The 23,906-nt window shown below is 45.5% G+C and overlaps 1 long non-coding RNA gene across 2 annotated transcripts; it reads left to right on the top strand.

Moving 5' to 3' along the window:
- Positions 1-3,767: 3,767 nt before the first annotated feature.
- On the top strand, positions 3,768-13,742 carry LOC119843573. Of its 2 annotated transcripts, none has more exons than XR_005289001.2 (3): positions 3,768-3,942; positions 12,027-12,156; positions 13,081-13,742. It is a non-coding gene; the product is annotated as an uncharacterized LOC119843573 (long non-coding RNA). The 2 variants fall into 2 exon arrangements; XR_005289000.1 differs by lacking the exon at positions 13,081-13,742 and adding an exon at positions 12,307-12,392.
- The last annotated feature ends 10,164 nt before the right edge of the window (positions 13,743-23,906 follow it).

Here is a 23,906-nt window from a genome sequence, read left to right as displayed (position 1 = left end):
ACACTATCCATTGGTTACACACCCCTACTCAGCTCCTTGACATGTCTAGCTTCTGTTGATGCAGCGATAGCACTGTTTTATGACCGGTTAGGGCCTTCTTAGACAACAGTTTCTTTTGGCTGCTGTCACTGCATAACCTATCCCTGAGATGGTCCTTTTAATGAGTCATTTAAATGTGCTCCAAGTTCTCAAAACTCTGAGCTTCTTCATTACAGCTACATATTGACCAACAGCCTCTGTGCACAGAGATTCTCAACCTTTTTCTTTGAGGCCCTCCCCAATACGCTATAAAAACTCCATGGCTCACCTGTGCCACAACTGGTTTTCTGCATATAATAGCCGGGGCCAGCAGTAGAGGGTAGCAAGCAGGGCAATTGACACCACAGGGGCCCCTGTAAAGCTACATTGCTCAGGCTTCAGCTTCAGCCCCAGATGGCAGGGCTCAGGGCCCCGAGCATCAACCCCACATGGTGGTGCTTCTGATTTCTGCCCTGGACCCCAGTGAGTCTAATGCTGGCCCTGCTTGGTAGCCCACCTGAAGCCTGCTCATGGCCCCCCCAGGGGGCCATGGACCCCTGATTTGAGAACCATTCTCTGTGGGGATTTGATCACAATTATGAAATCAAAACTTCCCTACTATAATGAGTGGCTTAGGAGAGACTTGGTCCATAATATTGTCCTAACCCTAGTCAATGCAGGTGTATGTTCTTTGCTAGGAATAGAATATGCTGTAAAAATAGTTGGTTCTATAGATATAATTTGTCCACTTTCTTTTCATTATATTTTGTGTCATGGCCAATTGTTGCCATGATTGCAGTCACTGAGAAGAAATCCATTGAGAGCAAGCAAAAGAAAAAAGCGCTCACTATTTGTGTCCAAGACGCTGATGCTTCCGTCCAGTGTTTTTTTGTTTTGTTTTTTTTTTTTTAATCCATTTTTAGGCGGTGCAGGTCTCTAACAATGCCTGAGCACAAAGGTTGGAGAGAGAACTATAACAAAGACCAGACCAAAACTGGTGCAAGATGCACTCTATTTATTCCAAAGCCAATCCACTAATTCCTATGTAAAAGATTAGAGTACTCAGGACAAGGTACAGCAGGAGTCCCACAGGCAACATTAATATTACATATATAACAGACCTCACCTTCCTGGAATGTCAGGGGTGTTTGGATCTAGGTTAGACTTAGACTCCTTGCTACATACAGTAGAATTGGACTAATTATTTATAATGAACAATTTTATCATTTGTATATTGGTGAGTTGAAGGATCAGATATCTGTTTTCTTAATGATACAGAAAGTTTAAAGGGCTTTTTTATTATGGGATTTTTATAACCACTGTGGAGTTGAATGGCCATGGAACATTATGCTGATGGCAAATAGTTACCGAGAAAACGTGGAATGGAAATTCTAGAAGCTCTTTTAGGGAGAAAGAACAACTTTGCTTCCATTCTCAGCAAAGGGTACTACCCTGCACTTTGGAAAAGCTAAAATCCCAGGCTGCTCTAGTGAGTGGACTGAAGGGCTGAGTACCTAGCCTAAAGGGGCTGATTTGTCCTTCCTAGGGAATGAAAGGCTGTTGAAGCTGAGTGTTTCACTATGTGAGCTACTGAAGGGTGACATCTTGCACTTTTTAGGTTAAGGCTGGATTAAGATAGCTCAAGAGTGGTTGTAGTAGCTGATATTATGATGTTGATTTAATACAAAGATGCCTAGCCAGCATTCTAAGCATATTCAACATAAATTACCAAAATCAACTAAAACTAGCAGTTTAACTTTACCAATAGCTTCTCAACAGAACTCCTGCAAAACTCCCCATCTGCTATGCAAACTTCAGTCCACATCGCCCTTACCAAAAGCCTGAGGCTTTGTCTACACACAAGTTGCACTGCTTTAGCTGTACTGATATAGTTAAATCAGTGCCCCCTCATAGTCCGGATGCGATTCTAGCAGTACTCATAGTTGAAATCTCATGCTGTCACATGGGTGCAATTTGTAAAATCAAAATGGCTGAAAACTTAAAAATTAGATGGTGACAGATCATGAATCTCAGTGATTGAACCTGGTGGTAATCCAAACCAAAAGGTCTCAATCATGCTTGCAGCTGTTTCCATCACTTCACATTGACTCAACAGACATTCTAGGTTTCAGAGTGACACACAGACAGACATTCCCAGAATCTTCTTGTATAGATAGATGATTTATACTGGTTTAGCTATTCCTGGATAGGAGTGGGAATAAGTTATCCTTGCATAAAGCACCTACCTTGGTAAGAAATCACACCCCACTCTGACATAGTTATACTCGTATAAAATCTGTGTTTAGACCAGTCTACAGTAAATATCTGTCTATCTACATTCTGAAGGTCAACAGCACCTATTTTGATCTATTTTTGGATCAAAGGATGCTCCAGCGTCTCACAGAAAACATTCTAATATTAGTCCCATCACGTGAGGTCAAGCGCCTCTGCTGATAGCAACTATAGCAGAATGGCGCTAAGAGACAGAGCGGCCCCTCAAATAGGCAGTGCCCAAGCTGTATTAGGATTTATACTACAGCTGGTCAAAATGGGAAAGGAATGTGGGCAAAATTCTGAAATTTCAGTTTGAACCCATTCTAGAGGGTTGAAATGGACCCATTTGTCATTTTATCAATTTTTAAAGAGAATTTTTAGTCAACTTTTTTTTATTTAAAATGTTATCAAATTGATGGGGGGGGGGCGTTGTGTAGCAAAAAGCAGGTTTCTGGTAAGGTTTTTTTCAGTAAACTATTTATTTTGGTAGACTAAAATAGTCAGGAACCATTCTGATGGTTTTTGACTAAAAATGTAATGGAAAAATCTTGCAAAAGCCCCACCTTTTTTTTTAAAAGGTCAACATGCGTTAACTATTTTTCATATTTAAAAAAGGCCATTTTTGGATTTAAGAACAAGTTTGAAAAATTTCAACTAGCTCTATTTTATAGGTCACCACTAAGACCTTAAACTCCATCCAAAGCCAGCACAGTGCACAGAGCTCTGGTATCATGCCCTTGTTTCATAAAAGGGCTGCCATATTCTGCACCATTTTAAATGTCTGGATTGATTTAAGTTACAGCCCCATGCAGAACATGCACTGCATCACTCTGGTCTTGAAGTGACAAAAGCATGGATCACAATAGGATAAGTTTCAGAGTAGCAGCTGTGTTAGTCTGTATCCGCAAAAAGAAAAGGAGTACTTGTGGCACCTTAGAGACTAACAAATTTATTTGGGCATAAGCTTTCGTGAGCTACAGCTCACTTCATTGGATGCATGCATTGGAAAATACAGTGGGGAGATTTTATATACACAGAGAACATGGAACAATAGGTGTTACCCTACACACTCTAAGGAGAGTGATCAGGTCAGGTGAGCTATTACCAGCAGGAGAGAGAAAAAACCTTTTGTAGTGATAATCAAAGTGGGTCATTTCCAGCAGTTGACAAGAACGTGTGAGGAACAGTAGGTAGGGAAATAAACATGGGGAAATACTTTTACTTTGTATAATGACACATCCACTCCCAGTCTTTATTCAAGCCTAATTTAATGGTGTCCAGTTTGCAAATTAATTCCAATTCAGCAGTCTCTCGTTGGAGTCTGTTTTTGAAGTTTTTTTGGTTGTTGTAATATTGTGACTCTTTTAGGTCTGTAATCGAGTGACCAGAGAGATTGAAGTGTTCTCCGACTGGTTTTTGAATGTTATAATTCTTGACATCTTATTTGTGTCCATTTATTCTTTTACATAGAGACTGTACGGTTTGGCCAATGTACATGGCAGAGGCATTGTTGGCACATGATGGGTGACTCTCCTGATCTGATGTAGATGGAAAAATGCATTCCTGGTCATAGTTGCAACACAACTATCTACCAGCAGCTGAGGATCCAGCAGTTACCCCTAGATTGAGAACACAAGTCACGAATGACAGGTATGCACCCTTATTTGCCTTCCTCGGACTACCAGCATCACCCCGGTTTTATTTAGCTTGAGCTGCTTCTTATCCATGTCCCAGTCTATCTCAAATGTTTGCCAAGGCATTAAGGTATAAAAGAAATCATCTGTGGTTACAGTATAGCCTAAGCTTATCTTGCTGCGCCTCTATATTCATTTGTTTTGATCCTTTTAAATACATGTTTGCTGGTTATTTTTCAGATTGGTTTGAATTTGCATAGTTGGAAGTGGCCCAATAATCACCTTTATATTCTGGAAGCATGTGTAATTCCATGGGCAAGTTAGTGATTGGAAGATAAGGAAGGTGTCATTTGACTTGTAAAAATCAAGACTCGTAATTTCAGTGGTATTACCCTGTACAGTATGGCTGGGGGACTCACTTGCTGACCTGGCTCCCAGCTCCAGCTTCTCTGATTGGTGGAAATTTTGATATGATGTCATCAGAAATAGGTCAAGTTGGGTATCCTTCAAAACCCCTTTCTCCCACAAACACAGTGGTTCCAAACATTACAACCCTAGGATAGTTATGCAGATATATATTTGATAAAATGTTTAAAAATCAACTTTTTAAAATTATACTTTAACCCAGCTGTGTCAAACATGCAGTCCTTAAAGGTCAGTTGTGGCCCTTGACTGTCAGTGCCATGTTATCAGTTAATACTCAGAATATACCTGATTTTTTTTTTTAATGTTACAGATGACTATGAATGGAAGGAGTGCTTTAAGCTGATTTGCATTCATCATTTAAAAAGTAGTGGTTCAGTGGTATTTATTATCAGCTTTTGTTTATTATGCCTAAACAGTTGTAATGATGTACTGGTTTAAGATATCCGCATCCAGCCAGAAATTATTGCAATCTATTATTGCAAATGGTGTTCACATAGTTACAGAATGTAGGGGGACTATTGTTCCCTTACTAAAACTCAGTAGGAGTGTTTTTTGGTTGGCTAACTCCCAGTACCAAAAGAAAGGGGAAGAGTTGATGGGAAATCAGGACCCTGAGACTGACAGTCCCTAGGGGCAATGGGGAGAGGCCAGTGCTCCAGGTCACCCTGATTGACAGGGCAAGTAGGATAATCAGGGAGTCAGGAGGCCAGGGGGTCCCATCCTCCATGTGAGCTGGAATTGCCTGGGTCAGACAGAGTGGGGTCGAGCTAAGGAGAAAGCAGGGGCCCAAGGTGAGCTGGGGAGCAGAGCTGTGCCAGATCCAGAGGGACCAGAAAAGCAGCCCAGAGAGAGCAGACCCTGTCCTGGGAGCAGAGCTGCAGAGGCACAGCCCAGAGAGAGCAGACTTGCCCTGGGAGCAGAGCTGCAGCAACCAGATCCAGAGGTGCCAGAAAAGCAGCCCAGGAAGCAGGTCAGTGCTGGGAGCAGAGTCACAGAAGCAGCCCACAGAGCAGACCTGTCCTGGGAGCAGAGCTGCAGCAACCAGAGCAGCCAGAGAAGCAGCCCAGGGAGCTGGAGGCAGAGCAGCAGTAGCAGCCATGCTGAGGCAGAGTGGAGCTGGAGCTGGGGCTGGAGCAGTCCAGATCCGGGTATAGTGAGTAGCTGGGGAGAGTGAGGAGGACCCAGGGCAGTGGGCCCAGTGCAGGGAGACGCCCCCAGGTAAGACTCCCTGCAGGCCAGACTTGAAGGGGAATCGTAACCCCGATGGGGCGGGGGTGACACTGGGAAGAAGAGTCCTGCCACCTAGAGCCTGAGGGTGTGTGGCTACTGCCAGAGCAAGTGTCCAACCTGCAGCAAACCCAGGACCTGAGAAGGGGCCTGGGATGTGTGAGGAACAGACTGAACTTCCATTACATTCCAGAGACACTGGTTGTGATGTCCCCGTGCCACAGAGTGGGGTGACAGGTTTTCCTTTTAACCTTTCCTATTTTTTCCTTACTTTTTTAAATTGGTTGCTATTTAATAAATTGTATTTGCTTTGAACTGTATGTAATGATCAGTGGGTCAGGGAATTGTCCAGTGCAGAGAGAGCACCCCGGAGTGGGGACACCCTAGCCCCTGTCCTAAGTGACCATAGCAGGGTTGGGGGTCGAGCCCCCCAGGAATCCTGGGCCCAGCCTCGTTGCGGACTCTGCCACACAGGAGAGTGGAAGGAGAGCCCTTGAGGTCGGGCAGATCTCTGGGTAAAGGAAGTGGGAGCGAGGACTCGGATCCTTCACTAACCCACTTCACTGGAGTAGTGTATAAGCTAGGAAAGTTCCGCATAATACTGGGACCATTCCCCCACTTACAATAACATGCATTACATAACCTAATTTAATTACAATCCCAAAGCAATTCATCACAAAATCCTTGTTTTTACTTAAGTTTTGATCATTTTTAGGCGTCAGTAGGGAGAAAGAGTACCAACTAATAGCTGAATCTTTGGACCATTCTACCGCGGAGAACCTGGTTAAACACAATGCTCAGTGACACCTTACACGCTGTAAGAAGTGTACCTATAAACTGAATTTGGCAAGGTTGGATAGAAAATACATCAAGCACAAGGAAAACTTGAAAATGCTGAGACAAATGCCTGCTTTGGGTGAGACTTGCTTCATGCCAGGTCCTGTGGCATGTGTTTCAAGACGAACACCTTCTTCTGTGGTAAGCCAGGAGACCAAAGGTATCCATTAAGCACTGTTTCAAAATGTGACACCAGGTGAGAAACTGTATGAAGCAGTCACTCTTGGAGAGAACGTTGCATGGAAAGTAAGTGGGTGCATTGGCTTAAGACACTCATGCATATGACATTGCATGTCACATCAAGTGCTACCCCACAAATGTACGTAATGTGTTATGTCCAAAGGTACGAGCAACAGAAAAAATTCCCATTTTACTGCTGCAAACAGTGTGACTCAGCTGGAGTTCATAAATTGCCTTGCAGATGCTCAAATGGATGGGAAAGTGGTGGTGATGGCCAGTGCAGAGGCTAAGTACAGAGAAATATGTGCTTTTGAGCAGGAGTGAAGAGGAATAAATGCTAAGCAGAAAGCACTCATTGAAGATGAACTGTGGGATATGGACATAATTTTTAGCAATCCTCTCTGAAGAAATGAATCCCAGTGCATGTCCCTAAAAGCTGCAAAAGATATGGCACTATTAAAAATGGAAGAAACTGTTGACATCAGCCCTAATATGAAGACTCTGTTTGCAGCTGCTACATTTTTACAGAAAAGCATTTTGTCCTGCAGTACATGGAAGTTTCAGGTATCCGTAGCTGGTGCCAAACCTGAAGAAATAATGCCACATGACCTGTACTTCTACTTTAAGTGGTGCATCAGTGGTCACAGTGACTTCTGCACCAGCAAGTATGACAATAAGCAAGTGGTGCACAAGGCTGTCATTTTATCGCAAAGCCTCACGTACAGGTGCTTGAACGAAAGGCAGGTCTCCAACACATACACAACCACCATGTGGCATATGCTTAATCTACAACTATAAGTGGCTGTTAGTTTAACAATTCATTCAAAAACCAGTAGCAAATTCCTCATGCAACTTGTGGACAGCATCGTCTCCTCCATCGACTATGACTTGATGATTACCTGTTCTGTTCATTCCCTCTGGGGCACCTGGCATTGATCACTGTTGAAAGACAGGATACAGGGCTAGATGAACAGTATGGCCGTTCTTATGTCTACAACAAAGCGTTCCACCTGGAGACTGCAATATCAAAGGAGGCTCTTCATACGGTTCCATGCTGTGTTCCTTCAGGGCACGTCAAGGGTAGGTTTGCATCTTGTGCTGCTGATAACTTAGACTTCATTGAAGATGCAGCTGATGGCAAAGATACCTAGAGATGTTCCTTAACTCCTTGTTGGTCGGTGCGGGGTTTGTATACCCCATCACACATATACTCACATGATCTGCACCCCCAGGACATATTGGACCACATCTTCTCAGGAGAAAGAGTACATTTCAACATGGTCAGCCTTTAACTTGGCACTACACGAGGTGCCAAAGCAAATGATCTGTGTGTGCATCCTGCCAATCATACCATCTTCCTGCTTTGAGGGTGCTCAGACTGGCTGAGACAATCACTGATGCGGTCATAAATGCATTGGAAGTGTTCATGTGCTGAGTTTACCATTTTGAAGATTAATATTATGACACTTGCAGAGCTGCGTTGGTGACTGTTTTCCGAGAAGCAGACAAATAGAGAATAATTGCTGCTGACAAGGGGTGCAGTTATGCCTGCTATCAAGAGGATGAATTATCAAGCCATGGAATGGCTCCAGGATGATTACATGCATCCAAAACTATCCTCCCGTCTTGGGCATGCCTGGGGCTTGGAGGATGCACCAATCATACCAGTTGTGTGAAATACCATGTGCTCCCGAATCAATCCTTCAGCTAATCAAATGCTCATGTGCGAAGACCAGGTTCTTTGCACCCTACAAACATTTGGCAGGCAGCCTGCCTTGCACGGAGACATGTGAGTGTGGCACGGATGAAGATCAGTGTGACAGCATTCCAGCAGTGGTGCCCTAGATGCAGACAACACTGATGATGACTGTGTTGAATACTCGTTTTCAGTCCCACGTGTCCAGGCTAACTTTGTCTCTCTTATGTAAGCAATGAATCCCTGTGTTGAAGTATAATTTTAAAATTGATTTTTCTCAAATACATATCTACATAATCATTCTAGGTTTGTCATATTTGGAACCATTTTGCTCATGGGAGAGAGGGCTTTTCAATGATACCCAATACTACAATGTATTACCAAAATTTTCACCAACCGGGGATCTGGTAGGGCAACAAGTCCTCCTGCCACACTGAAGAATATGACAACATTGAAATTATGATTCTGTAGTTGTGGGATTTTATTTTTATTTTTTAACGAATCAAATGACCCCCTCTTATCTCATTCCCTGGGCAAGTTAGTGATAGGAAGATTTTTCCTACACTATGCTCCCAGACTATTATACTGACTCTCCATCCCTCTAAGAGGTAATATGAGCCAAAAAAACCCCACATTCCATTGTTTGCTTTTGTTTTAAACAATAAAATCGTGGACTGGTAAAAGCTTTTAGTCAGGGCTCACGCTGCAAGAGATTGCCAGTTTCTTGCATTCTTCGTATTCTTTTTTCCCAATCTTTTATGGCCCCTAACTGTCTATAAAGAGCTGCATTCCCCTATGGTGCTATATAAATAAAATAACTAACAACAATTCTCTTGAATTAATTAGGTGCCTTTGCATACCATAGTCACTTGTAATAGCCTTTCCTCTGTACAGGCCCTTAACAACTGAGCCCTCCTGGTCCAATTGCTGCTGGTAACTCAATTTTATGTTGTCCATGTGCATAACGGATCCAATTTTGTTCCTATGCTGCCTTCTGGATCTTCGGCAGGGGAAAATGTTTTTGGCGTTATATATATATATATAAAAGAAAATTGCTCTTCCTCCCTCCATGCACACGTTTAAAGATCTCATTGTCTACTCCCATAAAATACTCATTCTCTATAAAAACTCTCCCTGAGATTTTTCTTTCTCTCTCCCTAAGAGAATGGAGCACAGCATCCCTCAGCATTGACTGCTGGATGAGGGAGATGTTTATCGCTTGCTTCTATTGTTTGGGGCTGTCACAATAAAACAATCCATGCCATGCTGGGCTGCTGATAATACCCTCGCCTTCTTGCACTCGGTATCTTATTCAGATGGGAAGACAACAACTCTATTACACCCCAGGGAGGGACATTCCCTTATACGGAACCTTACAGAATCAGGCCTCAGTCAGATGCTGCACTGTTTGCAGCACCCTGATTCACATGGCCTTAGAGAGCAGTTTGGCTTATTTATTCCAGGAGTGAGTTCATGTCCTTTGTCTGGCAGCCTGTTAAAACTCTAAGGACATTAAGTGTGTAGAAAGAAGTTAGATGAGTAAAGTTTAGTGTAATTCAACCAAAGTCCTGTCTAATTTCTTCTTTTGGGTGTGCAGTGATTGACTGTGTCCAGATGCAAGTTGAACAGCTATGAGCACAGTCTTCAACTTGAGCTTGGGCAGCCATTTGTTCCCCACGCAGAGAAAGAGAGGAGAAGGAGGGTAGGAAGGAGAACAGTGAAGCTTGTTGTGTCTCCTCACTGGGAGGAACAGTTGACCTATCCCACCCATGAAAGGACAGCAGTCAAATAATAATACCTACCTCTGTTCATCAGGAGGTCTCAAAGCACTTTACAAAGCAGGCCATTGTACTAATGGGGACACTGAAGCACAGAGGTGGCATGGCTTGGCCAAGGTCACCCAGCAAGCCAGTGGCACAGCTGGGAGTAGAATGCAGGTTTCCCAGTCCAGTGCCCTAGCCACTAAGCATCCCTGCAGGGATGGGAGCCCTGGAGGCCTCTTCCCTTACTGGTGGAGTAGCAGCAGGGTCAGGGGGAGCTGTGGAGACTGCACCTGATGCAGTCAGCAGCAGGGGAAGTGTAGCCCTGGTGTCCTCTGCCTTTCCCCTGAGGTGGAAGCAGGAGCATCACCGGCCGTGGGAAAGGGAATACAGGAGCCTACTTCCAGACTGAGGGCACTAGCATGGGGAAGGAAGAACCCCCTCCCTTCGGTTTGAGAAGAGCAGCATAGACCATGGGGTGGGGTCAGGAGCACAAGGGAGCCCTCCTCCCTTCTGTGGAAGGGCCCTGTCTGGAAAGTACTTTCAGCGTGCACACATCCCCTAATGTCAGAGCCAAAAAAAAAAAAAGCGCAGCCGTATGGTTCCCCCTGGAAGTTGGCACTCAGGGAGCCCTCCTCGTTTCCCCATAGAACTGTCCCTGCCCTCCAGGCCAGAAGAGAGAGTAAGTGTCACTGTTCCCTTTAAACTAGGTGCATGAGTGAGCTCATACATAGTATCAAAGGACTGAAAGGGGTCATCTACTCTAGTCCTCTGCACTCATGGCAGGACTAAGTATTAACTAGACTATCCCTGACAGATGTTTGTCTAACCTGCTCTTAAAAATTCTCCAATGATGGAGATCCCACAACCTCCCTAGGCAATTTATTCCAGTGCAGCCAACCTGACAGTTAGGAAGTTTTTCCTGATGTCCAATTTAAACCACCCTTGCTGCAATTTAAGCCCGTTGCTCCTTGTCCTATCCTCGGAGGTTAAGGAGCACAAATTTTCTCCCTCCTCCTTGTAACCATCTTTTATGTATGTGAAAACTGTTATCATGTTCCCCCTCAATCTTCTCTTCTCCAGACTAAACCAACCCAGTTTTTTCAGTCTTCCCTCATAGGTCATGTTTTCTAGACCTTTAATTTTTGTTGCTCTTTTCTGGACTTTTCTGAAATGTGGTGCCCAGAACTGGACATAATACTCCGTTTGAGGCCTAATCAGTGCGGAGTAGAGCGGAAGAATTACCAGCACTTCACGTGTTTTGCTTACAACACTCCTGCTAATACATCCCAGAATGTTTGCTTTCTTTGCAACAGTGTTGCACTGTTGTCTCATATTTAGTTTGTGGTCCACTATGACCCTCAAATCCCTTTCTGCAGTACTCCTTCCTAGGCAATCATTTCCCATTTTGTATGTGTGCAACTGATTGTTCCTTCCTAAGTGGAGTACTTTGCATTTCTCCTTATTGAATTTCATTCTATTTACTTCAGACCATTTCTCCAGTTTGTCCAGGTCATTTTGAATTTTAATCCTATCCTCCATAGCACTTTCAACCCCTCTCAGCTATGTATGGTCTGCAAATGTTAGAAGTATACTCTCTATGCCATTATCTAAATTATTGACGAAAATATTGAACAGAACCAGCCCCAGAACTGATCCCTGTGAGTCCCCACTCGATATGTCTTTCCAGCTTCACTGTGAACAACTGATGATTACTCTCTGGGAACAGTTTGCCAACCATTTAGGCATCCACCTTATAGTAGCTCCATCTAGGTTGTATTTCCCTAGTTTGTTTATAAGAAGGGCATGCAAGACCATATCAAAAGCCTCACTAAAGTCAAGATATACCATATCTATCGCTTCCCCATCCACAAGGCTTGTTACCCTGTCGAAGAAAGCTATTAGGTTGATTTGACATAATTTGTACTTGACAAATCTATGCTGACTGTTGCTTATCACCTTATTATCTTCTAGGTGTTTGCAAATTGTTCAGTTTTCTCTGTGCTAGCACATGTGCACTCACTTGGAGGGACTATTGTACTTGACCTTCAGTTGGAATGACCTTGGCGTGGATGATAGTTCCAATCTGATCAGGTCTTATATGGTAAGCAGGGTTGGGTATAGAAGTATTTGGATAGGAGACCCAAGGTGCTGCAGGAAATAGTGTTAGATCTAGTCTACACTGGAAACTTTTTTGCTGGTATAACAATGTCAGTTAGGGGTGGGATTTTTTAATGACATTTTTATAATGTAGATGCAGCTTCTACTAGCATCACTCAGGAGAGATGCAGTGAGTAACAGTGAGGAGACAAGCGGGGAGGAGGAGAGGAGGGATGCACGTGGTGAGTCGGGGGGGGGGAAGAGGAGGGATGCACGTGGTGAGTCGGGGAGGAGAGGAGGAATGCACGTGATGCACTCACAGGGTCACCATACTGGTGCTTCTGATCCATTCCCCATTCTATCCCACATCACTAGGCTCCCTCTTGCAGTGGGTCTAATTCTCTCCCCACTGAGATGGGGCTCCAGTCTGTTCCTATTCTTTGGGAGCAGCATGGCTGGGGTAGTGCGAGTGTAAGGTAGTGCAGAAGTGGTCCCATGGCCTAGGACCCCAGTGAGTGGTGCTTTTGCACCATGGGACAGCTTGATTAATTGTTGGGCTCTCCTAGGTGGTCCAGCTCACTCGTAAGCCGTTCCTCACAATCACCAACAAGAATCATCAGGCCATGGGATTAGCTAAAAGGGATTGCTCCCTTTTCCCCCATAGGTTCCAGCCTATCCTAGGGCTAGTGATGACCCACTGGTGGATTGACCTTTAATTTCCCTGGGTGGAGACAAATAATTGACAAAAAAAAAAAAGAGGCACCGGGAGCTAAAGTGACTCTCCCAAGGTCACCAGCAGAGCCAGGAACAGAACACAGGTCTTCCGTGTCCTAGAGTAGTGCACTTTTCCCCCACCCACATACACACTCCTCCTAGTCCCCCCAGCTTGTCAACACTTTCGGGTACTTATGCCAAAATTGTCATTCAGGTAACTCTCTCAAGTACACCCAAGAATACAGCCAGATGAGGAGAAAGCACCCATGGGCCAGAGCAAAATACCCAGGAGAATCCAGTGAAATAACCAATGGGAAATCATCTGCTACCCTATTGCTCTCTTTTGATCGCTGGATGCTGCTCATTGTCTACTGTTGGCCTAGGCTATGGTCCATAGACCAATGCATGGCTGGGAACAGGGCTGCAAATGGGGTGAAAGAGCGAGAGGAAATGCTGCTGAAGGCCCATGGAAACCTTTGATGCAGTGTTCGATAGCCTTCTGGGATACGAGTCATAAATCCAATGAAGAATGAACGATAGAGCTCCCAAGTGAGTGGAATGGATGCATTGTTGGAAGTCAGGGTCCCTGGGACTAAGGAGCAATTGTCACACTCCCTAGATTAGTAGAAAGTGAGGGGTGGTAAATAATTCTGTATCCATATTTTGTGGGTGGGGAAAGAGGTACAAGATAATTTGACTTTACCAAGTTCACGGAAGCAGCTTGGGCATAATTTTATTACTCCTCCCCTCTTCTTCTCCCCTATTATAGGCGACATCATTCCTTGTCTTCAGTAAGATTGTAAGCTCTTCTTATGTTTTGTGCAGCATCTGGGGTGTTACCAGAGTATATTATTATTATTATTATAGTCAATTACTATTATGGCAGATTGAGAAATAGACATCAGAAGTCCTATACTTTAACCTTAAGATCATCCTTTCTCCAATAAATTATGTACAAGAGAGAATATTTACCCCCAAAAGAAATTATATGAAGACTGCACAGGTAAACACTCAAGTCAGGAAATGCCCAGGTTAAAGTTGCCCATGCCTACAATTGTGATGTAGTGTGTAATTATGTTGTTACTGTATTGTTCAACTAATACAACAGAATGTCATCGAATATTTTCTTCCACAGCCTTAAATGTACATGTTGTATCGTCTCTGACTGTCTAGTACTCGGTGTGGGGGAAGAGTTCGGGTGGTCTAGTGGATCAGCACAGGCCAGGGACTCAGACAACCTGTGCTCTATTCCTAGCTCTGTTGGCAGATCACATCATCTCTCCCACCCTGTTTTGATTCCAAGCTCTTCAGACCAGACATTGTCTCTCGCTATCCATTTGTACAGTGCCTAGCACAATGAGGCCCTGTTCTCGATTAGGCCTGTAGTCACGACGACAATACAAATTGGTAACAGTAACAGGGAGAAATGTATATACATAGTGCATAATCACTGAGGGAAAAGGGCCCTTTTGGAGACTTAATTAAGAGGCTGTTCTGAAGCCTACAGTCTTTTCACTGGCTTTAATGGGCTTCAGCTCAGGGCCTCCCTGGCCCCTGAGCATACATTAAAATAAAGGCTTTTATGGAACCCTTCCTCATTCAAAACCCATGTGCAGTGCTAAAATACTGGCCACTTGCACTCCGTGTGGACTAAGTGTTATTTTCAAAGGCAGATGCCTCAGCCAAATCTACCCCAATTTACTTCAGCATGATCAAAGGCATTATTCTATGCAACCTATTTCTATCTAGCTGGGTAGACATATGGTCCTCCTCGGCATAAAATCTGAGTGCCCATTTCCCTTTCAATTCTCACCCCCAGCCATGTCAGCACAAGTGCAGTTCAAAAAGACATGCGTTATTTCTTCTAATAATAATAATGTTCCTCCAGTCCCAGTATCTAAAACAGTTGAAACCTTGTTTGCACAAGCTTTAAAATATAAAAATAAAATCAAATCTGCCCTTGGGTAAGAGGCTAAGTCTACAAAGTATCAGCCTGGGAGTTCATCATTTTGGAAACTTATGAGTCGCTGGTAGCAGAGTTGGTAAGTGGGAATGCTCACACAGTATCTTCTATAGCTGTTGCACCCAGCCTAGATTTGGAGCTTGTCTACATGAATATTTAGATTGTGGCAAGATGGCTACCCCCACAATTGCCTGCCGCGCACTAACTGTGCTTGTGGACCCAGCCAACGCGTACTAAGTTGTAGGTATCTCTATAGGATTCCTGCCCCCTAGTTTGCATCACTTGGCCTTCTGGGAAAAATTTAGTCAATAAATAGACTCTCTTCCATTTAGAAATCTTTTGCCATCCAACTAAGCTTCTGCTTTTGGGCATCATCTAAAAGTCAGTGATATCAGGACAGCACACAGTACCATCATTCAGTAGAAATGGGACAGGAGAAGAAAGAGAAAGAAACATCATAACATATCTTAGGGACAAGATGTATTTCAGTACCTTCCCCCATCCCCAATGAATAAATTCTGGTGAAAGACTGCCAGGCCTAGGCCTAAAAAGAGAGTATCTACAGGTTGCTTCAGAGGCAGACCATGCTGCAAATATGCCTCATAGCCCTGGTCTACACTAGGAATTGAGGTCAAATTTAGCAGCGTTAAATCAATTTAACCCTGCACCCGTCCACATGACGAAGCCCTTTTTTTGACTTGAAGGGCTCTTAAAATCTATTTCCTTACTCCACCCCGACAAGGGGATTAGCGCTGAAATTGGACTTGCCAGATCGAATTTGGGGTACTGTGAACGCAATTAGAGGGTATTGGCCTCCGGAAACTATCCGAGAGTGCTCCATTTTGACTGGTCTGGACAGCACTCTCAACTCAGATGCCCTGGCCAGGTAGACAGGAAAAGGCCCGGAAACTTTTGAATTTCATTTCCTGTTTGGCCAGCGTGGCAAGCTGCAGGTGAGTGCAGAGGTGACCATGATGGAATCCCAGAATCGCAAAAGAGCTCCAGCATGGACCGAACAGGAGGTACGGGATCTGATTGCTGTATGGGGAGAAGAATCCGTGCTATCAGAACTACGTTCCAGTTTTCGAAATGCCAAAACATTTGTGAAAATCTCCCAGGGCATGAAGGACAGAGGCCATAACAGGGACCCGAAGCAGTGCCGCGTGAAACTTAAGGAGCTGAGGCAAGCCTACCAGAAAACCAGAGAGGCAAATGGCTGCTCAGAGCCCAAAACATGCCACTTCTATGATGAGCTGCATGCTGTTTTATGGGGTTCAGCCACCACTACCACAACAGTGTTGTTTGACTCCTTCAATGGAGATGGAGGCAATACGGAAGCAGGTTTTGGGGACAAGGAAGATGATAGTTCACAGCAACCAAGCGGACAGCCAGGAACTGTTTCTCACCCTGGACCTGAAGCCAGTACCCCCCCAAACCCACCCAAGGCTGCCTTCCGGACCCGCCAGGTGGAAAAGGGACCTCTGTGAGTGTACCTTTTCAAATAGTATACATGGTTTAAAAGCAAGCGTATTTAATGATTAATTTGCCCTGGCATTCGCGGCCAGTCCAGCTACTGGAAAAGTCTATTAATGTGTCTAGGGATGGAGCGGAAATCCTCCAGAGACATCTCCATAAAGCTCTCCTGGATGTACTTCCAAAGCCTTTACAAAAGGTTTCTGGGGAGGGCAGCCTTATTCTGTCCACCATGGTAGGACACTTTACCATGCCAGGCCAGTAGCACATAGTCGGGAATCATTGCAGATCAAAGCATTGCAGTGTATGTTTGCTGGCGTTCAAACAACATCCGTTCTTTATCTCTCTGTGTTGTTATCCTCAGGAGAGTGATATCATTCATGGTCACCTGGTGGAAATAGGGTGCTTTTCTTAAGGGGACATTCAGAGGTGCCCGTTCCTGCTGGGCTGCTTGCCTGTGGCTGAACAAAAATGTTCCCCACCGTTAGCCACGGGGAGGGGGGAGAGGTGAGGGGTTGGCCACGTGTGGGGGGAGGAAAATGCGACCTTGTAATGAAAGCACATGTGCTATGTATGTAATGTTAACAGCAAGGTTTACGGTGAAAGAGTATACCCATTGTTCTATAAAATGTGTCTTTTTAAATACCACTGTCCCTTTTTTTTTTCTCCACCAGCTGCTTGTGTTTCAAGGATCACAGGATCTTCTCCTTCCCAGAGGCTAGCGAAGATTAGAAGGCAAAAAAAAATGCATTCCCAATGAAACGTTCTCTGAGCTCATGCTGTCCTCCCACACTGAGAGAGCACAGACAAATGTGTGGAGGCAGACAATGTCAGAGTGCAGGAAAGCACAAAATGACCCAGAGGAGAGGTGGTGGGCTGAAGAGAGGACTGAAGCTGAAAGGTGGTGGCAGCATGATGAGAGGAGGTAGGATTCAATGCTGAGGCTGCTGGAGGATCAAACTAATATGCTCCAGCGTATGGTTGAGCTGCAGGAAAGGCAGCAGGAGCACAGACCGCTGCTACAGCCCCTGTGTAACCAACCACCCTCCTCCCAAAGTTCCATAGCCTCCTCACCCAGACGCCCAAGACACCTGCCTCTGGCCACCCAGCCGCTCCACCCCAGAGGATTGCCCAAGCAACAGAAGGCTCACATTCAGTAAGTTTTAAAGTGCTGTGTGGCCTTGTCCATCCCTCCTCCACCACCCTTCCCGGGCTACCTTGGCAGTTATCCCCCTATTTGTGTGATGAATTTAATAAAGAATGCATGAATGTGAAGCAACAATGACTTTATTGCCTCTGCAAGCAGTGATCGAACGGAGGAGGGGAGGGTGGTTAGCTTACAGGGAAGTAGAGTGAACCAAGGGGGGGGGTTTCATCAAGGAGAAACAATCAGAACTTTCACACCGTAGCCTGGCCAGTCATGAAACTGGTTTTCGAAGCTTCTCTGATGCGCACTCCATCCTCCTGTGCTCTTCTAACCACCCTGATGTCTGGCTGCAAATAATTAGCGGCCAGGAGATTTGCATCAACCTCCCACCCCACCATAAACGTCTCCCCCTTACTCTTACAGATATTGTGGAGTGCACAGCAAGCAGGAATATTGGTTTCGCTGAGGTCTAACCGAGTCGGTAAACTGCGCCAGTACACTTTTAAACATCCAAATGCACATTCTACCACCATTCTGCACTTGCTCAGCCTATAGTTGAACAGCTCCTGACTACTGACCAGGCTGCCTGTGTATGGCTTCATGAGTCATGGCATTAAGGGGTAGGCTGGGTCCCCAAGGATAACTATAGGCATTTCAACATTTTTCCCAGACCAGAAAATAACCATTGGGAAAGTCCCTTCCTGCAGCTTTTGAAACAGACCAGAGTTCCTGAAGATGTGAGTGTCATGTACCTTTCCTGGCCATCCCACATTGATGTAAGTGAAATGTCCTTTGTGATCCACCACTGCTTGCAGCACCATTGAAAAGTGCCCCTTGCGGTTTATGTACTGGCTGCCAAGGTGGTCCAGTCCCATGATAGGGATATGCGTTCCGTCTATCACCCCAGCACAGTTAGGGAATCCCATTGCAGCAAAGCCATCCATTATGACCTGCACACTTCCCAGGGTCACAACCCTTGATATAAGCAGATCTTTGATTGCTTTGGCTACTTGCATCATAGCAGCTCCCACAGTAGATTTGCCCACTCCAAACTGATTCCCGACTGACCGGTAGCTGTCTGGCATTGCAAGCTTCCACAGGGCTATTGCCAGTCGCTTCTCAACTGTGAGGGCTGCTCTCATCTTGGTATTCTTGCGCCTCAGGGCAGGGGAAAGCAAGTCACAAAGTTCCATGAAAGTGCCCTTACGCATGCGAAAGTTTTGCAGCCACTGGGAATCATCCCAGACCCGCAACACTATGCAGTCCCACCAGTCTGTGCTTGTTTCCAGAGCCCAGAATTGGCATTCCACCACATGAACCTGCCCCAGTAGCACCGTGATGCCCACATTGCAAAGGCCCGTGCTTTGAGAGAAATCTGTGTCTCTGTCCTCATCACTCTTGTCAGCACACTGACATCGCCTACTCGCCCAGTTTTGCTTTGCCAGGATCTGGTGCTGCATATACTGCTGGATAATGCAAGTGGTGTTTAATGTGCTCCTAATTGCCAAAGTGATCTGAGCAGGTTCCATGCTTGCCATGGTAAGGCGTGTGCACAGAAAAAAGGCACGGAACGATTGTCTGCCATTGCTCTGATGGAGGGAGGGGTGACTGATGACATGGCTTACAGGGAATTAAAATCAACAAAGGGGGGTGGCTTTACATCAAGGAGAAACAAAAACAATTGTCACACAGAATGGCCCCCTCAATGATTGAACTCAAAACCCTGGGTTTAGCAGGCCACTGCTCAACCCAATGCTCAACCCACTGAGCTATCCCTCCCCCCGGTATTTCAGGCAGGACTGAATCTCCATTAAACTTTTCAAGGTGCCCCTGACAGACCTCACCAAAACGATTGTCAGCCATTGATTTCACAGAGGGAGGGAGAGAGGGAGCAAATGAATACAAAACAAATCTGGTGTATTTCTTGTTTTGATCCACTCTATCTATCCTTTACATCTTTGGCTGGTAGAAGATGGTGCAATAGGACTACTAGCCATCCTCATCTCCTCCCTCTTCAGCAGAAGATGGTGCAACAGGACTACTAGCCATCCTCATCTCCTGCCTGCTCACCAGAAGAAGGTGCAATGCAACTGCCAGCAGGACTAAAGAGAATGACCTGGTCGAGTCACTCCTATTTTAGTCCCTGCACCCTTGTCTGCTCAGGTGCTCCTGACTGACCTTACCGAGGCGGCCAGGAGCACCTCAGACATGACGACGATGGTTATCAGGCCTATTGCACCGTCTGCTGCCAGAAGGGAATACAGAACATTGGTACTGTGTAGCAATGCAGTACCATGTCTGCCAGCACCCAGGAGACATACGGTGACAGTGAGGTGAGCGGGCTCCATGCTTGCTGTGGTATGGCGTCTGCACAGGTAACAACAGGAAAAAAGATGCAAAACAATTGTCTGCCATTGCTTTCATGGAGGGAGGGCCTGATGACATGTACCCAGAACCACCCGTGACAATGTTTTTGACCCATTAGGCATTGGGATCTCAAGACAGAATTCCAATGGGCGGTGCAGACTGCGGGAACTGTGGGATAGCTACCCACAGTGCAACGCTCCGGAAGTCGACGCTAGCCTTGGTGCTGTGGAAGCACTCTGCCAAGTTAATACACTTAGAGCATTTTGTGTGGGGACACACACAATCAACTATATAAAAATTATTTCTGAAAAACCGACTTCTATAAATTCGACCTAATTTCGTAGTGTAGACATACCAATAGACTTTAAGGTCTGAAGGGACCATCATGATCAACTAGTCTAACCTGCACATTGCAAGCCACAGAGCCTAAATCTCAACCACAAATAGGAGGGACCACCTCAAGGGGTGGACACTGTTTCTATTGCCTTTCTTGCTGAGACTACCAACAAGGGGTCCGGTTATAGTGCCAAAGGTAGGGATGGATTTATGGTATGCGTGCTTATCCCATTGGAATGAGAGCACATCAACACATTCCTACAGCTGGTCAGAAAATGATGCTCTCCCTCCCCCGCTGAAAATGTCAACTTATTGCAGAAAATACAAAAACTGAAAATTTTCTGCCAAAAAAAGATAAAATTGTCAATTTTTAACCAAAAATTATTTTTTTCAGGTTTTTGGTTTTCCAGTGAAAAATCAAAAACTGTCAAGGAAAACCAACACTTTCCACAAAACTTTTGTGTAGGTGTGTGCTCTCAACTGCAGAGGGTGAGTTCTCTGCCTGGCATGAAGAGTGCTGTGCGCTGGGATCCAGGCCTCTTTAGGAGAACCTGCATGAAGCTCCCATGAAAGAGGGCACCAGCTCAGTGAAGACAGCACAGTTAGTATGCTGGCAGGGTTTGATCTTTATTTTGCCAGTCACAGGGCAGTGCGGGTGCATATGTAACCTACTGGTTAATGTGTGTTACAGGTGTCCCATTGTGTCTGACTTGCAGAGAATATGACTTTTTTTATAGCCACAGCTAGACAGCCTGGCTCTTTAGCTCAAGCTATATCAGTTCATTATTTTAGTGCTGGAAGTCTGTGGTATGTTGGCCAAGTTGGCAGCTGTCACACACACACTGACAAAGGTGAAGGCACCTTCTAACAGTGCATCACCTTTATTGCTCTATCCCTGGCACCACGTGCTCCCCACTGACCACTTCTATGCCACACATTGTTTTTACCTTGCTGCTTCACTACATACATGCGGTCCAACCACACATGGTGTCTGGGGCTGTGCCCAGGCCTCTACTCACTCAGGGTCATTTGGACACCCACTCTCTCAGAGCTGCTTTATGAGCAGTTCTTTGAAGTCAATAGAGCCAAGGAGTTCAAAGAAGTCTTTCTGCTGATTTTGAAGGGGTTTGGATCAGGCCCTAAGATATCTATAGGGAGAGATCAGAGAAAGACAGAGATGGGGGAAGTGAGGAAGGAAAGGCAAGAAGGGGGTAGAAACACAAAAAGGGAGGGGGAGAGAGATAAGAAAAGGCTCCAGACAGAGAATTAGGAAGAGAGAGAAAAGCAAGATAATATGGAAAGGTAGGAATTCAGATTCTGTAGGGCTGGCTGTGCTTGATGTCCTAGTCATGGGTGAATGGGAGACCTGAATGCTGTTTTCTCAGTCTACGTATCTGAGCCTGACCAGGTGTGAGACCATTTATCATGCTCTTGATGCACTGTGTACCCTGTCTGTGAGGATTCTCAGTTATGGACATTCTGCAGTCCTTGACCTTGAACAGCTCCAGGTGTCATCAAGCCATATGATAAATGATCATTTCTCCTAGAGAATGCATTTCCTTCCACTCCCTCTCCGAATGCACACACACGTCCCATATCACATACTGCACAACCCACTTGTAAGTTGCACCAAAATGCTGTATTCATCACAAATACACAAGTTCCAAAGACACATTGCATAATGCACAGATACAACATTCAGTAAAACACACAGCAATACCCACATGGCAGAGACAGACGTATCAAGGACAGTACACTAAATTTCATACAAACTACACACCTCAATAATGCACAGTTCTCCCTTTCTGCCCACTCCACCATGCTCTCCTGGTTTTAAACAGCTGGGCCACTCATTTTCCTATGTAAAGCCTGCTAAATCTGCCTGATCAACTTGTGTCTTCAATGCTATTCTAATAAAAGTTAAAAAAAAATACCAACCTGACTCCTTTGCTAATATAATATTAAGGTTTCACAGTGTGATACAGCATGGTCAGAGGGAAGCAGAAGAGTGTTAGAAGGGAGCCTTATTCCCTGCAGAGGGAAGAAAATTTGCTATAAATTAATTAAAGCACCTGAAGCCAGTCACATGATAAAATCCCCCTGCTTCAATCAGACAAGAGGAGGAGTTGAAGCAGAGTGGATTGGTGTTGGAGCAGAGAGCAATTTGGAGGGAAGCAGAGCAGAGTTTGGAGAAGTGCTGTCGTGGGCTAAGAAGACCGATACCCTAGGTAAAGGGACACTTGGTTTGTGCAGAGGGAGTGCAGGAAAGGGAAGTAGCCCAGGGGAAGGACCCACTAGTTCTAGTGGTTTACTGCTATCCCTAGGGCCCCTGCGCTGGGACCCAGAGTAATGACAGCATTGTGAGCCCAGAGGTTCCATGAGTGGCAGTATACAGAGGACAAGACACCCCAATCACAATTGTTTGACCTGATCCACCTGATCCGGAAATGGCTGCGCCCTGAGGCCCTCAGCTCTGAGAAGATGATGGAGCTCCTGATACTGGACCGGTATATGAGGGGGCTACCACCAGGCCTCTGGGCTTGGGTTGGCCAGAATGACCCCTCCACCTATGATGAGTTGGTTTCCCTTGTGGAAAGACAGCTGGCAGCCCGCGAACTGTTCCAGATCCCAGGGGGTGAGACATGGCAAACCAGGAACCAGTCCCAAATCCAAGGCCCCAGACTATCGAGAACTCCAGGAGAATCATAACTGGGAGGAAAGACACCAAGGAATGGCCTGAGGCCAAGAAGGGACCTGGGGGTTTGGGAAGAGAGAACTGGGGGGGCTGGCCAAATAGCCCCAGGCAGAGGGTGGCAACCAGAATAAGGGGGCAGTGTTTCCCACAAGTGTGGAAAATTGGGGCATATAGCAGCCCAATGCCCCAACAGGGAAGAGCCTATGCAATATAATCTGGGGGATCATGGGGAGCAATGTGGCCTAATCGGCCTGCTGGTGTCGCAATGACCTCGCATGGGTATACAAGATCAGTAAAAATGAATGGTATTGAGACCATAGCATTAATAGATTCCGGAAGTGCTGTCACTCTGGTCTTGGGGAAGTTGGTGGGGCAAGACCAACTAACCTGGGCCAAAAACACAGGGGTAACGTGCATTCATGGCACCGTAAATTTCTACCTCACAATCCTGGTATGGATTGAGATCCAGGGGAATACTACCAGGGTGACTGCAAGGGTAGTCCCCAGGCTCCCCTACCCTCTCTTAATTGGTAGGGACTTCCCTGGGTTTGAGAACTTACTCCCCACAATAGAGCCAGGGGAGGGTAGCAACCCCAGGGTTGAGATGGAGGCACCTACAGATAGCCTCACCCTAACATTTGCCGAATTTGTCCCAGAGTTATTCTCATCCCCCAGAAAACCCCGAAAGTCTAGGTGGAAAAGCAGGGCAGATAAAAGATTGGGGACCAGGATTCTAGCAGAGAACCAGAAAACTTCCCTTGTTGGTAGGTGAACCCATTCAGGAGGCCAGGAGATAATTCCAGGCAGTGAGGACTCAGAGGCGGTTCCTAGCCCAAGTAGGGGCAACACAGGGGGTGGAGTAGAAACAGGCCCCCTGGAATTAGGTCAGATTGGTACTGCACGTGAGCATTTCAGGCAGGACCAAGGCAATGACCTGCTACATGCAAACGTAAGGGAGGAGGTAGTGGAAGTAAATGGTGTATCCATGGAAGGAAAGACCAAAGGCCCAAGGCCATATTGTGTGCTAAAACATGATCTGTTGTACAGGATAGCGCAAAT

The sequence above is a fragment of the Dermochelys coriacea genome, chromosome 1 (genome assembly GCF_009764565.3).
Source record: "Dermochelys coriacea isolate rDerCor1 chromosome 1, rDerCor1.pri.v4, whole genome shotgun sequence".
NCBI classification, from domain to species: Eukaryota; Metazoa; Chordata; order Testudines; family Dermochelyidae; genus Dermochelys; species Dermochelys coriacea.
Note: the sequence above shows the minus strand (reverse complement) of the source record. Positions and strands in the feature narration are given on the sequence as shown.